Source organism: Octopus bimaculoides, chromosome 12, assembly GCF_046866305.1.
Source record: "Octopus bimaculoides isolate indiv1 chromosome 12, ASM4686630v1, whole genome shotgun sequence".
Lineage (NCBI taxonomy): Eukaryota > Metazoa > Mollusca > Cephalopoda > Octopoda > Octopodidae > Octopus > Octopus bimaculoides.
This window is the reverse complement of record NC_142939.1, coordinates 56,718,178-56,736,162: the sequence shown is the minus strand read 5'-3', so window position 1 is coordinate 56,736,162 and position 17,985 is coordinate 56,718,178. Positions and strand designations below refer to the sequence as shown.

The 17,985-nt window shown below is 38.1% G+C and overlaps 1 protein-coding gene across 2 annotated transcripts in view; it reads left to right on the top strand.

Annotated features, from left to right (window-relative positions):
• LOC106870126 (arrestin domain-containing protein 3) overlaps nt 1–17,985 on the top strand; it is a 102,665-nt gene that overhangs the window by 676 nt on the left and 84,004 nt on the right. The window lies entirely within an intron of this gene.

The following is a 17,985-nucleotide window of genomic DNA, read 5'->3' as shown; positions in this document are numbered from 1 at the left end:
ATATGTATATCATACAATATATGTATGCCTGGTTGTTTTTATCAATAAATAAATGTAGCTTGTACTACGTATACATACACAGACACACACACATATACACAGTGTTTTACATGTATATTTACACACTTCATGCATGTCTACATAGAGATACAAATATGCCGATAAACACACAAACATAAATTTGGGAATGTGTGAGACAGATAGGTAGGTAGAGAGAAGAGAGAGAGAGAGAGAGAGAGTGAGAGAGTGAGAGAGAGATACCCATAAATACATAATCACATATGTAGACATACACATATTTATATTTATATAAAGAGTGGGAAACACAACTCGCATTCGCGTATGTAGTTGTATGATTGTGTGAATATATATATAGGTATGAATATATATATATATATATATATATATATATATATATATATATATAGGTATGTATATATATAGGTGTGAATATATATATATATATATCCATACATATATGTTTCTGTAAATGTGTTTTCACACACATCTATCTATCTATCTATCTATCTATCTATCTATCTATCTATCTATCTATCTATCTATCTATCTATATGTGTGTGCGTGTATACGTGTGTGTAAACACATTGAATGAAATATATGCACGAATGTGTCTGTATGAGAGTGTGTATGTGTATTACATTATATATATATATATATATATATATATATATATATATATATATATATATATATATAGACACACGTATAAACATAACAATCAAGTAATGTCTAACCTCTGATATATGGTACTGCCTGTTTTCTGGTTTTGTCTCTCTATCCACCCCTTCTCTCTCTCTCTCTCTTCATACACATTTGATAATAATAATAATAATAATGATAATAATAATAATAATAATAATAATAATAATAATAATAATAATAATAATAATATTTCCTCCGTCTTTCATACACGCATAATGACTTCTTAGACACAAAAACCATCCATTTACAGGAAACAAAGGAAAGGAGATGATGTGGACTTCATTCGTTGACCAAAACCATTTAGGGACTTAAGTGAATTTGAACCCGTTTATGAAAAGACCAATAATAAAAACAAACTCGGAAGATTCGTCATGTAATAATCTAGTAATAATTAGTAGTTTTATAGACTTACAATATAGGAAAATGACTGGAATTTAATTATGAAGAGGAGGAGGAAGAGGGAAAGGATGTGTGAATATGTGAAGTTCATGCATTTCTCAGTAGCCACCACAATCACTCTAATCATTATCGTCCTCATTTACCCTCTCCTTTTAAGAATCACCAAAAACCCGTGATAAATACTTAAAAATAGTTTTTTTTTTCCTAAAGAAGAAAATGTTAAGAGGGTGATGTTGTGACGTTAATGTATTTCCACAAGAGGGGGATGACAAAAATATAAGTGATTTAATCTGTTGGACACAGGAAATTAGGTCGCGGATAAAAGACATGAGACTAAGCGAAACTAGCACCCTTCAATAGTTTCCCCAGAGTTAAAGCAGAAAACCTTGTGTTTATATCAAAAACCTCGATAGTTAAACCAGATTTAGTGGCATTCATGCTGTTCTTTCAGTTTTGTTTGGACATTAATTGAAGGAAATGTTTACAACCGGGTATCGAAACCGGTTCGTAGATTCATTTCATGATGTAATGTCATATGATATCTTCACATACACGGGTAGAAGTTAGCCAGAGATATAAAAAAAAAAGTGAAATGAGAATGTGCAGTGTTCATGCCTGTTTTTTTTTTCTCAAGGACATTGAAGATAGATATTAGCCAAAGTGCTAGTACCGGGCTCCAAAACCTTGTGGCGATCTTGTGTGTGTGTGTGTGTGTGCGTGTGCGTGTGCGTGTGCGTGTATGTGTGTGTGTGTGTGTGTGCGTGTGCGAATATATATATATATATCTTTGTAATTTTTAGATAGCCGCCGTCCGTGAGTGGTTCCCGAGATAAACGCCAGGATTATCTAATTCCCACTAACCTTTTACACACACACATACACACACACACACACACACGCGCACACACACACACACACACACACACACAGTGGGTTTGTAAGGATGTCTCTGTGTCTCTCTCTCCCCTCCAACTCTATACCTATCTATCTATCTATCTATCTATCTATCTATCTATCTATCTATCTATCTATCTACAAGCTTGTATGTGTATATATGTATACTATCTATATAGCTGAAACACTGAACATCACATGTATATATAAGTATATAGATATATACGTAAGTATATATATATATATATGTATTTGCATATATGTGTGTGTGTGTATGTGTGTATATATATATATGTATGTATGTAAATAATATGCACACACACACACATATATACACATATGTTTGAATGTGTACACACACACATAGCAGACACTCCATGTTTTCTCATTGATTACTGGAGTGACCGTCTCCAGGTGTTGTATTCTCGGTGAATTTGTAGAATGTTGTTGCTGCTATTGTTGATATTTATGTTAACCCAAAGACAGACGTGATCAGAGCCAGTAGAGCTACAATTCAGGTGTTCCCACCATGGCCACTCTACTTGTTTTGTATTTTCAGGAGACTACGTTGTCCATAGTGATCTTATATTAAAACAGTAGGCTATGAATGGAAGGGTATTTGGCAGCTATTTCTTGCAGAACGAATGACCGCACACATGCTCGGCCCTTCTTGTCTCATGCTGTTAGTGTTGTTGTTACTGTTGTAGGGAAAAAAGCCAAGTGGTTTTGTATATAGACAAACCACATTCCCTCGCTTTTTACATCATTATTCACCAACCTCTTTCTACCTTTACGATGTTATTTTATTTGATGCTAGTGTGTGAATCTATCTATCTATCTATCTATCTATCTTCCTACCTATCTATATCTGTCTGTCTGTCTGTCTGTCTGTCTCTGTATACATGTATGTGTATACAAATGCGTATGCATATATCTCTCTCACACACACACACACACACACACACACACACATATATATATATATATATATATACGAGTGCATTTTTTCCTGACTTATAGACTTAGATGACTTTATGTATGTATGTATGTATGTATGTATTTATGTATGTATGTATGTATGTATGTATGTATGTATGTATGCGTGTAGTGATTATATTCTTGTATCTATTCAATAGTTTGCATTGATATATCTATGTATTCCAGTCTTTCTGTTTGTGTATATACATGACACGTGAGTGATTATATGGTTGGCGTATATTTATGCGATGACGACGTCTCTGTGGCTTGCTTTTGTTTAACCCTGGTCATCTTTGGTTAAATAGACTTATGACGAAAAGCGTTCCAACCATGATCGTCATGCCTTTATTTATTAGGTATCGTGTGTACATGTGCCAAATACGATATTATCTAATGTGGTCTTAGATATTGGTTTGTATAAGACAGCAGGGTGGGATTTAAGGACAGTTTAGCTGCTATTTCTAGCAGCCCTAGAGACCATGTAGAAGCTGTTGCTTTTGTACATGTTAATGTATCTCTGTGTTTATATTATTGTATGTGTATGTTTATGTATTCATATTAATGCGTGTGTCTGTGCTTACATCATTTTCTGTGTGTCTTTATATTATTATATGTATATATACACACTCAAACATATACATATACACGTATATACGTATGTGTACGTATACAGATACATGCGCGCGCGTGTATACATGTACATTATAATCCTTTCCACTATAGACACAAAGCCTGAAATTTGGGGGAGGGGGACTAGTCGATTGCATCGATCCCAGTGTTTCGCTGATACTTAATTTATCGACCCCGAAAAGATGAAAGCAAAGTCGATCTCGACGAAATTTGAACTCAGAACCACACGCATACACACACACATATAAAATGTGTGTGTGTGTGTGAAAGAGAGAGAGAGAGAGAGAGAGTGTGTGTGTGTGTGCGTGATGTGTGTGTGTTTATATTAATATACATATATTAGGGTGGAAAGTAGCACAATCAGTAGCATATCAAAATAAAATTTCTTTCGGTAATTTGTATAATTCTTATAAATTTCGAGTTCGAATCCAGTCCATGTTGATTTTCCTCTTCATTTCTTGTATCGATAGCAATGTACACTTAACTTAAAATTGGTGGCTTTGTGACTAATTTAAAAAGAGTACATTATATATATGTATGTATATATATATATATATATATATATATATATATATATATATATATATATATATATATATATATATATATATATATATATATATATATATATTCATGTGTGGGGGTGTATTTACACTCATATATTTACCATACACGCATATATAATTTACCCAGTGCAACTTGGATCTACAGGGTGTCCACAAAGTCTGGGTACAATGGGGATTAACACATACTTTAAGAAATTATAATTTCTTATATTTAATTGTTTATGTTATGATTTTATTTACTCCATGTACCCACATGGAGATTAACACATACTTTAAGAAATTATAATTTCTTATATTTAATTGTTTATGTTATGATTTTATTTACTCCATGTACCCACATGGAGATTAACACATACTTTAAGAAATTATTATTTCTTATATTTAATTGTTTATATTACGATTTTATTTACTCCACGTACCCAGACTTTGTGGACACCCTGTATAATACTATATATTCTAATTAATCTGTGTGTGTGGGTGTGTGTATATATATATATATATATATATATATATATATATATATATATATATATATATATATATATATATATATATGGTATACGTTTTTGTGCGTGTAGATCTTTCTCATCATCATCATCGTCGTCATCATCATAATCATCATCGTCATCATCCTCATTTAACATCCGTTTTCTATGCCGGCATGAGTTGGACGCTGGCAAACCGGAGGGCTGCATCAGGCTCCATTTGTCTGTTTTGGTATTATTTCTACGGTTTGATGCCCTTCCTAATGCCAACCACTTCACAGAGTGTACTGGGTGCTTTTACATGACACCAACGCAGGCGCTTTTTATCTGGCACCAGCACCAGTTGGGTTGCCGATTAGCTTGCATGACGAAGACCTCTCAGCTGAGAGGGAAGTGGTTATGCACTAGGTGAGAGGTAGGGTACAATAGAGGGACAGAGATAGTTGTCTTACTACAGAGGAGATACTTGGTCACCCCAGTAGGCTCAGGAAGGGGAGGAAGGGAAGAGGGAGTTAGAGAGACAGAGTGGGAGAGTGAGAGAAAGTGTGAGAGAGAAATAGATGGTGTTGGGGAGATGTTTAAAGATGGGGTAGATGTATGTTCTTTACTACTCTTGGCACAAGGCTCGAAATTTTTGGGGAAGGGGCCTGTCGATTAGATCGACCCCAGAACGCAGCTGATACTTAACTTATTGACCCCCGAAAGGATGAAAAGCAAAGTCGATCTCGGCAGAATTTGAACTCAGAACTTTAAGACAGGCGAAATGCTGCTGAGCATTTTGCCCGGCGTGCTAACGTTTCTTATTTCTTTACTGCCCACAAGGGGCTAAACATAGAAGGGACAAACAAGGACAGACAAAGGGACTAAGTCGATTACATCGATCCCAGTGCGTAACTTCTCTTTGGCATTCAGGTCCTTCTATAGACTGTGTTATCATTAGGGGTCCTTGCCTGCTTGTGATACTTTCGTAACATCAGTACAGCTGCTGAGAGTGGCTGGCTGTATTATTGAGGTCATGTCCGAGAGATCCACCTCTGACATTTTCCTGAGAAACCTCAGGAATTGATACTTCAGCAGAGGGACTATCATTAGCTGAAGCTGTCTAACTCCTCCCTTTTTCAAAAGTTATGCAGGCAATCCTCTACTTTTTCCAACTATACCAAGGGTTTTCTGTGGTGAACTTTATATATAAGTGTGTGTGTGTGTGTGTGTTTGTGGTTGTAATCTCTGTGTGTGCATTTTTGGGAGTTGTGTGTATATATGCATGCTTTTGTCTTACAAACTGGAGAAAGAGAACCCAGTATATAAATGATAAAAAGACTTGCTAATATGAACACATACACATACGTACATCTCCAAACACACATGCACACACATGAACACATACACATACATCTCCAAACACACATGCACACACATGAACACATACACATACATCTCCAAACACATATGCACACACATGAACACATACACATACATCTCCAAACACACATGAACACATACACACACATCTCCGAACACACATGCACACACATTCATACATATGCGAAAACTTGATATGTTACAGGATTTACCAGATGTATGGCAACAATATAGATATTGTTGAGCATGTCCCGTAAATTCACCATCATCAATTCACTGTAAGGAATGTTCACTGCAGTCTCCGATTGCACATTTTGATCTTCATTACTTTCATTTGATTTCAATAAAATAGTTTTTAACTATTAATGGTGAGATACTATGGATATATTTTCTTGGTGAAATTTTCTTGCGGTGAACTTTCCTCATGGTGAATTGATGGCGGTGAACTCTCCTGCAATGAATTGATGGTGGTGAACTTACCTGTAACCATTACTGAGTACGAGCAAGCCACCTTGTGAGGGTTCTGTTAATGGAGTTGTGAGAGCTATGCCTTCTGGACATTATCAACAAAGCACCTTCATCTCCTGCTATCTAAACTGACTGGGAAACCAGTTGGCATTAATGAGTGCTGGTGTCACTCCATATTTCCCTTGCAGAGAGCTGTTGTGTCATGTTACAATACTATTTGGTAGTATGGCGGCGAGCTGGCAGGATTATTAGCTCACCAGGCGAAATGCTTGGCGGTATTTCGTCTGCCGTTATGTTCTGAGTTCAAATTCCGCTGAGGTCAACTTTGCCTTTCATCCTTTTGGGGTCGATTAAATATGTACCAGTTGCACACTGTGGCCATTGAAATTGACTTAATCCCTTTGTCTGTCTTTGTTTGTCCCCTCTACGTTTAGCCCCTTGTGGGCAATAAAGAAATAACTATTTGGTAGTTTGAAAAAGGCCACTTCTCTCAGGCATTAGATCAGGTACAAATTAAAAATACTAAAAGAAGGCAAGGCCATCCTAATGGTTGATTTTAATACAAAAGGAATAATAAAAGCTGGGAGCAAGTGATCAGGATATGTGGTGTTGAAAAGCTAACAGTAAGGGCTCCTGTGTTTTTTTCCTTTGTGTGAAGAAAATATGATCTCATCCTTATTAGCACCATCTTCCAGTAAAAGAATAAGATACAATTCATGAAAACACCCCAGATACACAAAGAGGTATTTTATTGACTACACCCTGGATAGGCAGCTAGAGCTCAAAGATGTTTTGTTCACTTGTGCAATGAATTGCACAACCCCAATGAATTGGGGTTGAATGTCAGATCGATCATTGCCTGATATTAATGAAGTTCAGACTGAAAATGTTCCATTTATGACAGTAAAGAACACAAACTTCGAGTAGCTTAATTGGTGCATATTCTCCTCTCTCCTCACTCCCCCTACTCCCCCTTTCACCTTCTCAACCTCTCCTACCATTGGTGTTACTCTGTTGTCTCCCTGTATTAGACCACAGCTATGTCGCCTGGGATACACCAACACATTATTACACTTTCAGTGGTTTGGAATAACATTTGTTAATCTTTTACTGCCAAACTGAATGTGTCAGAGACTCTTCGCTTCAGAGGCCAGCATGCATGACAAATAATCTTCTTTAAGTTCTTTAATCTATAATTCTGCTGCCAAAACCATTGGATCCAAGGAGAAAAAAAAAAAACTCAACGAAGACTCATTTGATGAGGTCTCCAACAGAATCAGCAATCTCTTGAATGATATGCACAAGGTCAATAGAAAGCAACTTTGTTAAATTCTTCATCGCACACTTTTTAAAAGTCACTTTCTCTGAAATTACTGGCCTGGTGCCAAAATTTGAAATTATTGTTATATAGGGTGGAAATCAGCAGAATCCTTAGCATGCTGGGTAAAATTCTTACAGGCATTTAGTCTGTCTTTATGTTTTGAGTTTAAACATCACTGGGGTCAACTTTGCCTTTTGTCCTTTGGAGTCAATAAAATAAGTACCAGTTGAACACTGGGGGTGAGCTAATCAACCTATCCCTCCCCTGAAATTGCTGGCTTTGTGCTAAAACTTGAAAGCAATATGAATGTAAACATCATCGTCATTGTCATTTAATGCCCGTTTTTCATGCTGGCATGGGTCGTTGGATGGTTTGACTGGATCTAGCAAGCCACAGGGCTGCGCTGAACTTCAGTGTCAGCTTTGGCAGGGTTTATATGGCTGGGTACCCTTCCCAATGCCAACCGTTTTACAGGATTACTTGAGGATGCCAAGCAAATTGCAAGACAGAAAAAAAAGCACAGGGTAAGAGGAAAAGGGAACAGCTCCTACTAAGTGATGGTGATGGCGGTGGAGGAAGTATTTGGGGTCGAGGAGGTGGCTTTATACCAAGTGTTGAAAGGCTAAAGTATGATAGAGGGACGTGCATAGATGTCTGTCTCTAAAGGATATGCATGGCTACCACAAATTACACAGGTGGGAGTGGCTGAGAAGGAGATGAAGCTGGTAGTGGTGGAAGTCCAGAGAAAACTCTCAAGGTACAGGAGGGGGAGGACGAGAAAGGATACAGGGAGCGGGTGAGAGGAGAGGAGGAGACAGTGGGTGGGTACCCTTGTAAATACTGATTTCAAATTTTGGCACAAGGCCAGCAATTTCGGTGGAGGAGATAAGTCAATTACATTGACCCCAGTGCTTAACTGGTATATATATATATATATATATATATATATATATATATATATATATATATTAGTTTATGTATATATTAATATTATCTCAGTTATTAAAACCTTTGATAATTTAAATATGTTAATAGTTACCAGAGGTAGCAAAATTACACTAAAAAACAAGATATCACAGCCGTTTTACAGGTAGAGATACCAAGTTAAAGTGATACATTTTGAGAAGATATGGATAATTATAATAAATGGAGCAAAACGCATAAGAGCTCTCATTTATTTTGAAACATGTGTAGGAATTAAAGGAACTTTTATTTATATGCGTTTTGCTCCATTTATTATTATTATCTATATATATATATATATATATATATATATAAGCTGGGGAGCTGCACCAAGTTTCAACGCAATTTAGCAAGATTTCCATGGCTGGATGCCCTTCCTAATGCCAACCACTCCTAGAGTGTAGTTATATACTCTTTTACTCTTTACTCTTCTATTTGTTTCTGTTGTTTGACTGTGGCCATGTTGGATGACTGTTGTGAGTGGGGTGTGATGACATATATGAGGTGTTGAGAGTGAATGAAAGCTAAATGTGTGAGGTTCTTAAATGGCAGGAGACAGATCACCCTGCTTTTGAGAAGGTACAGAAGGGAGGGGGGAATCAGGGAAATAGTGTGGGTAGAGTAAGGGTGGATAATGGGGAGGAGGCATAGTGATACAAAGAAAGAAGGAGGAGGAGAGGAGGAGGAGAAGGAAAAGGAGGAATATATGTTGATATTGTCCTCAAGTAATTACAGCTGTCAGGTAGTGCCATAGATAGAGGAGTGATGGAGGGCTAGGTTTTAGAGGAATGAGATGTACCAAAAGCTCGAGAAGGCAGAATGTGTTAACAAGCATAGCCAGAATGCTTTTAGGACATCGTTTTTACTGAGGTGCATGGGCTTTTCTTGAGTATGGTGGATCACCAATCATCTCGGTCTTTTGTCATTTTCGTCTGTGAGGCTCTCAGCATCTTGAGATCAGCTTTCAGTAAATGTGTTTAACAATTTACCTTTTTATGTCAGAAACAACCATAAAGGATTTGATCGATATTCTTGTTTCCTCATTTTATACATTATCCCACGTCATCGTCATTGTTGTCATCACCATCACCATCATCATCGTCATCATCATCATCATCATCATCATCACCATCACCACCACACCACCTTCATCATCGTCGTCACCATCATCGTCGTTGTCACCATCACCACCATCTCATCGTTGTCATCGTCATCATCATAATCATCATTGTCATCGTCATCGTCATCATAACCATCACCATCATCATCATCATCATCGTCATCATTGTTGTCAACATAATTAACATTCTCTTTGATATCTTCATAAGTATATTTCATTACCAGCCTTTCATCCAACATTCTTATCAACATCATCACCACCACCACCACCACCACCACCATCCACCACCACCGCCACCTCCACTGTCACTGCCACTGCATCTGCTGCCGCCACCATCACCACCATTATACCTCTTTCCTCCTCCTCCTCCTCCTCCTCCTCCTCCTCCTCCCCCTCCCCATCGTTATCGTCACCACCACCACCACCACCACCACCACCACCACCACCACCACCACCACCACCATCACCACCATCATCATCACCATCACCATCATCATCATCATCATCATCATCATCATCATCATCATCATCATCATCATCATCATCATCATTGCCATGATTGCAGTTGTTGTCATCGTTGTCATTTTCATCATCATAATTATAATCCTCTTTCTCGTAATTACATCCTGCCTCACCTCGCCACCACTCTCCTCCACTTAAGTTTGGCTACAGTTCTTCTGCCATGCCTGTAGGGATTACACAGATCTCTCACACGCTGTCACTCCATTACATGTTGTTCATCTTGTTGCCATGCTTACTGTTTTCAACTGATTTATTAACTCTGAGTGGATGCAGAACTGAATTGGAATAACTTTTCCAGCCCTTTGCAGCATAGCAGTAACAAAAAAAAAAACAGAAAAAAAAAGAAAAAAAACCCCCAAAACAAACGAACTGTAAAAAAATAAAATAAACAAAACCTAACAGGAAAACAAAACGCAAGGTGTGAATTTTTGATGATGATGATGATGATGAGGATGCTGCTGTTGCTGTTGATGATGATGATGATGACGACGATACTGCTGATGACAATGATGATGATGATGATGACAATAATGATGACGTTGATGATGGTAGTGGTGGTGATGATGATGATGATGATGATGACGACGACGACGACGACGATGATGATAGATATAGAAGAGTTTTAAAACTGTCAGGAATAATTGCAATAGAATGTGTGTGAGGGATGGTTTGGCGTGGAGTGCTGAGAACGGCATGTTGGTTTAGATGGTGGACTGGGATGTAAAGGTGGTGATGGATTGCATGGGAATGGGATTAACTCATTACTAGATATAAAACATTGAAATGTTTCTCGGTTAAAGATATGGACCACCGTTTACTCTCAAGCTTTCATTGAAGACCTCAGGACATTATATCCTTAAATGATTCCATGTTTCTTGAGATTCGCTAATGCTGCACATGACATGCCTATGTACACTTTTACATACTTTCTTCTTTATGGCTCTTTGTAGATTCATTTTTCTGTCTTCCCTGGATTTTTTCTGTTGTACCATGTATGCATTTTTGGTTACCATTGCTATCATTTTTTTTTGCTTGACTTATTGCTGCTTTCTGTCCCCTCTTTTACTCTTTTCCTATGAGATGAAGTGCAGCTGAGCACTGTATACAATAAGTTCTCTATTATTATATCATTTGAGTAAGGCAGTGAGCTGACAGAGTTGTTAGCATGCCGGACAGAATGTATTCCGAGTTCAAATTCCACCGGGGTTGACTTTGCTTTTCATCCTTTTGGGGGTTGATAAATAAGTACCAGTTGAGCACTGGGGGTCGATGTAATCAACTTGCATCCTCCCTTACAATTGCTGGCCTTGTGCCAGAACTTGAAACCATTATTATATCCTTTTCTACTCTAGGAACAAGGCTCAAAATTTTGGGGGAGGGGGCCAGTCAATTAGATTGACCCCAGTATGCAACTGGTACTTAATTTATCGACCCTGAAAGGATGAAAGGTAAAGTTGACCTCAGCGGAATTTGAACTCAGAATGTAAAGACAGAAATACTGCTAAGCGTTTTGCCTGGTGTGCTCACATTTCTGCCAGCTCGTCACCTTTATTACATTATTATATTCTATAACCATTATCATATCATTTGAGAGATAAGCTCTGGAAAATGCTCACCACCCTCCTCCACTGCTCCATTGACCCAAATACTTGGGAGACAATTGCCAAAGATTGTCCACAGTGGCAGCATGTCATCATCAAGGGAATGGACTGGATGGCGGCGAGCTGGCAGAAACGTTAGCACGCCGGGCGAAATGCTTAGCAGTATTTCGTCTGCTATTACATTCTGAGTTCAAATTCCGCTGAGGTCGACTTTGCCTTTCATCCTTTCGGGGTCGATAAATTAAGTACCAGTTATGCACTGGGGTCGATGTAATCGACTTAATCTCTTTGTCTGTCTTTGTTTGTCTCTTCTATGTTTAGCCCCTTGTGGACAATAAAGAAATAAGGGAATGGACTGGATGGAAAATAACAGACATCAAAAAGCAAAGATCAGATGTCAAAGATGGAAAGAGCGACACACACTTCTTCATCCCCCACCAACCATCCTCTGCAATAAATAACCCTCGCCCTTGCCTGAACAGCCACCTTAGGCTCTGGTACCTTTCACACTCATCAGGATTAAGAGGCTCAATCACTTGCTACAGATTAACTACTCAGATATGAGTTAATTCTGCCTCCACTGATATCATTTCTATAAGTACAGGCATGGCTGGGTGGTAAGACGTTTGCTTCCCAACCTCATGGTTCTGGGTTCAGTTCCACTACGTGGCATCTTGGGCAGTCTTCTACTATGGCATCAGCCTGACCAAAGTCTTATGAGTGGATTTGGTAGATGGAATTTGTGTTGCAAGAGAATGGATCAAATGGAGCTGGAGCATACACGAGGATGGAAAGTGTTGCTGAAGAGGTCACAAATGCGTGACGAAAGATTTCCAGACATTGGACATCAGTTAAAATAAGAACAATAATAAATGAGTGAAGAACAAATATATAGTGTGTGCGTTCATTTGGCAAGAAAAAAAAAAGTGACCATCCTGAAATATAACAATATGAAAATAAAAAAATCCTATCAAAGAGAATTGGATTCCTGTGTCTGTTTAATATTTTTGAAATTGTATCATTTGGGTTTCTCTTTTTCTCCCTAAACTTTTTCTTATATCGACTGTTTTACTACATTAAATGGAAACCAGTAGCATTAACAAAAAAAAAAGTGCAGAACAAAACTAAAAGACCCCAAATCCTTAAACCCCATTTAAGTTATGTCCCTTTGTTTTCACATTTGTGACAGAATTTTGAAGGTTAAGTGTATGTGCTTTCTTTCTTTCTTTCTTTCTTTCTTCCTTCCTTCCTTCCTTCCTTCCTCCGTTCCTTCTTTCTCTCTCTGTCTCTTTGCACTTACAAACACATACATATGTCTTTCATGGTGTCATTAAAGTTTTTACACCGAATCCACAGTATTCTGACAATTTACTGAAAAAGCTACTGAGAATTATCAAGTTTCTCTGACCCTCCGGTCGCTTTTATGAAACTGGAATCTCTTAGCAATGACAGAAAGCTTCGGATTAAAATGATCCTTCAATAATCTTACCAGATTATCTTATATTCCTCCTCTGATTTTTCAGTAAATCTGCTTAACAAAGAAAACCTGCAAACTCCAAGGAGAGATAAAAGACTAGGAACTTACTTTCCTTCAGCGATATCATTACACATAAAACATGGCGTCAACATTTTCTGTAGACATTCCAACTTTTATTGGTAGAATCAAAAGAAACTTTCCCCCACTCCTACTTTACCATGATTTTCATTGATCTTTGACTGAGATCAAACTGTTCTTATCATCCATTTTTCTCATTACTCTTTTGAACTGCTTTATAAACTTTTACACAGGAGAGTTACAGTTTATAGGGAAGTAACTGCAGAAGTTGTGGTAAAAGGAGAGATGGGGCTCAAACTAAATGACAATTGTATTGAATTAAGTATCTGATACCTCATTCCAAAGTTTGACCTAATTACCATTTCCTCAATTTTTCTTCTTGTCTTTTACTTAAATATTTCTCATCATCAAGTTAGAATACGTTTGTTGTATCAGGTCATTAAGAATGAAATGTTTGATTTTCTTATGCACCAAATTTGACAGTCGTTAACTCTAATGTTTTATAATGACAATTCTTTGTTTTACAACATTGAAGAGTTACATCATCACTTTTCAAAATGTAATTCATGGTGTCTGATTATATTGTCAGTTTTCTCTTGGAAATCAATTTTTGTGAACCAATGGATAGATAAAAAATTCATGTTGTTTATGAATACGAGTTCCATCATGGAACCAATGCATTCCAGACAACTCAAAGCATCAATGAGGTGTTTCGTGAAGATGTGGCGAATGAGTGCACTGTACGTCGATGGTTTGAGAAATTCCGGTCTGGCAACTTTACTCTTGAAAATCAGCCCCTTGGTAGACCTGAGACCAAGGTGGATAATGATGAACTGGAAACTGTAGTGGAAGCAGGTACATCTCAAACTATGCATGAGTTAGCAAGCAAGGTTTGATGTTTTGATTCCAACTGTATTGGACCATCTGAAACAAATCGGCAAGGTATAGAAGCTGGACAAGTGAGTACCACATGAACTGAATTAGCATCAAATGACATGTCATCTTGATATTTGCTGTTCTTTGCTGTCACAGCATAAAAACAAACCATTTTTGCATCATATTGTTATTTGTGATGAAAAATGGATTCTTTTCAACTATAATGAGCATTCTGCATGGTGGTTGGATAGAGGCGAAGTGTCAAAGTACAATCCAAAAAGAATATTCACCAAAAAACGCTAATGGTGTCTGTTTAGTGGTCCAGTGCTGGTGTCATCCACTACAGCTTCATGAGACCTGGTAAGTCAATTACAGTGGATGTATACATCAACCAATTGGATGAAATGATGAGTGAATTTTCAAATAAACAACTGAGATTGGTTGAAAAAGACAGGCTGATTCTGTTGCAAGACAATGCTTGAACAAATGTTGCAGAAAGAACACAAATCGATTTAGAGGAACTGAACTTGGAAGTATTCACTCATCCACCATATTCACCAGACCTTGTACCAACTGACTAACACTTATGTGTACCTTTCCTTCATTGGACACTAAGCTCCGCTTGCAAAGACCTGTTGAGGCAAGTGAAATCGAAATTGAACTAAATTCGACGACTGGCACCCATGCCAACGTCATCTCCTTCATTGGACACTAAACTCGGCTTGCGAAGACCTGTTCGGGCAAGCAAAAGCGAAATCGTGTTGGCACCTGTACCCAGTGTGGCCTTCCTGGCACTTGTGCCAGTGGAACGTGTAAAGACATTCAAGCGAGATCGTTGCCAGTGTCGCTGGACTGGCTCCTGTGCGGGTGGCACGTAAAATACACCATTTTGAGTGTGGCCATTGCCAGAACCGCCTGACTGGCCTTCATGCCGGTGGCATGTAAAAGCACCCACTACACTCTCGGAGTGGTTGGCATTAGGAAGGACATCCAGCTGTAGAAACTCTGTCTGATCAGATTGGAACCTGGTATAACCATAAGGTTCACCAGTCCTTAGTCAAATCGTCCAACCCATGCTAGCATGGAAAGCGGACGTTAAACGATGATGATGATGATGAATATAAATATATAATATAATATATATATGTAATTATATACATATATATATATATGTAAACATAATATATATAATTATATATGTATATAAGTTATATATAATATATATAATTATATATATAAAACATATGATATATATATTTTACATATATATAATTAAATATATATATATTAGTTTCAAATTTTGGTATAAGGCCAGAATATTTAGGGGCTGGGTAAGTCAATAATATCAATCCTACTGTTCAACTGGTACTTATTTTATTGACCCCGAAAGGAAGAAAGGCAAAGTCAACCCTTGTGGAATTTGAACTCAGAATGTAAAGATGGATGAAATGCTGCTAAGCATCTTGCCTGGCATCCTGATGATTCTACCAGCTGACTGCCTTGTAGAATACATATGTAATGCAAAAACACCCTACAGACTACAGTAGTCAATAAAAATAAAATGTAATTGTAAAATGTGTTCTTTCTGTCTTGTTTGTTTGTCTATTACGGCATTTCAATGGGCCTTAGAAATGCTTAGCAGTGCCCATCTCTTCACGTGTTCAGTCCCTCACTAAGTTTAGCTTGAAAGCAGAATCAGTTATCAGGGTATGGCTGAGAATGGTCTTGGAGCCAAAAGTGAGAGTCAGGTGAGAACCAGTGTACCTATCCATTCTTAAGAAAGCTGCTGCCTGAAACTAAGGTATTATCTCTCCCCAAACACCCTTTCTGTATTGGTGTGAGAGCTGGATTCTTACAGCTGATATAGAGCGAAGAGAACTGGCATTTGAGCACAATTGTTTCAGAAGGCAATTACACATACACATCCCATACACAGAGGACAAAATGAAAATCTTTGTCAGGTGGTAAGTCAGCAAATACTTTGGCAGACAGGAGCCACTCCTTGTGCAGTTAAAAAGATGAAAGCTTGCCTGGTATGGTCATGTATCCTGCCACAACTCTCTCCTCCACACTAGTTTTCAAGGCACAGTTGAGGGGGGGGGGGCAAAAGAGAGGCATACAGTGAAGATCCTGGTTTGATAACATCAAGGACTGGACAGGTCACATGATGGCGAACCTGCTACACATGACAGAGAACAGAGACCAGTGGCAACGGCTGATTATGAAAGCTTCTAGAATAGCACCTCCAATGACTGGCTGCATCAGTTAAAGCAGTAGTTCTCAAAGCGGGTGGTACTGCCCCCTTGGGAGCATTGAAGAAAAGTGGGGCAATAATAGGGTGGCCAAAAGAAGGGTCAATAGATGTAACAAAAAAAAAAACCCCCAAAATAATGGGGTAATTAAGTTAAGTTCTATTTGTGAAATACAGTTGTTTGGATTTGCAGCAGAAATTGGTCAGTGTGTTTGTGGTAGTGAGTAGGGTGGGTGGGTGTTAGGGTTTTAAGCTAGGGATATGGCCTGGGTGCCAAGTGGGTGGCAGCCTGAAAAGGCTTGGGAACCACTGAGTTAAAGCATGTTGTTGCTGCTGCTGCTGCTGATGGCACGGTACCAAATGACCCACAGCCTGGCACTGGTCTGTGGCCTGGGGGTTGGGGGACCTCTGCTTTAAATAATAGATTCCCATTTAACAGGTTAGAAATGATTTTGTTACTGTTGTTGTTGTTGTTGTTGTTGTTGTTGTTGTTGTCTTTACAGCAATCAATAGTCTAAGTAATTTCTAATTATAGTCTGTTCAATAACATTTTTCTTTTGCTTAATGTGTAATTGCATGTGTGTGTGTGTGTGTGTGTGTGTGTATGTGTTTTTGAGAGAGTCTGTATGTGTATGTACAAGTGCATGTTTCTTTAAGAGAGTCTCTGTGTGTGTGTGTGTGTGTGTAAGTGTATAAGTGAGTGAGTGAGTGTCTTTAATAGAGACTGTGTGTATGTATGTGTATGTATATGAGTATGTGTGTGTGAGTGATGTGTGTGTGTATGTATGTGTGTGTGTGAGTATGTGTTGGAGTCAGTGAATGTGTGTGTGTGTGTGTGTGTGTGTGTGTGTGTGTTTAAGAGTATGTCTGTATATGTATGTGTTTGTATTTGAAAATTTAGTCGAGTATGCACCTGTATATGTGTGCTTACACACGTGTGTGTGTGTGTGTGTGTTTGTATATACCTGGGTGTCTATGTATGTCTGTGTATGTCTGTATGTGACTGTGTGTGTGTGTGTGTGTGTGTGTGTGTGAATGTTTGTTTCTCTGTGTGTGTGTGTGTATGTGTGTGTGAGTGTGTTTTCTTTTCTTCTTCAAACACTTGGAGTACTGAAGGCTCTATGCCAACTGGTAATTTGGAAGACGGTTAGTGTAGTTGTTGCAGTTACTACTACTACTACTACTACTACTACTACTACTACTACTACTACTACTGTGTAACCACCATGACATCCATCACCACCACTACCACCATTACGTCCACCACCACC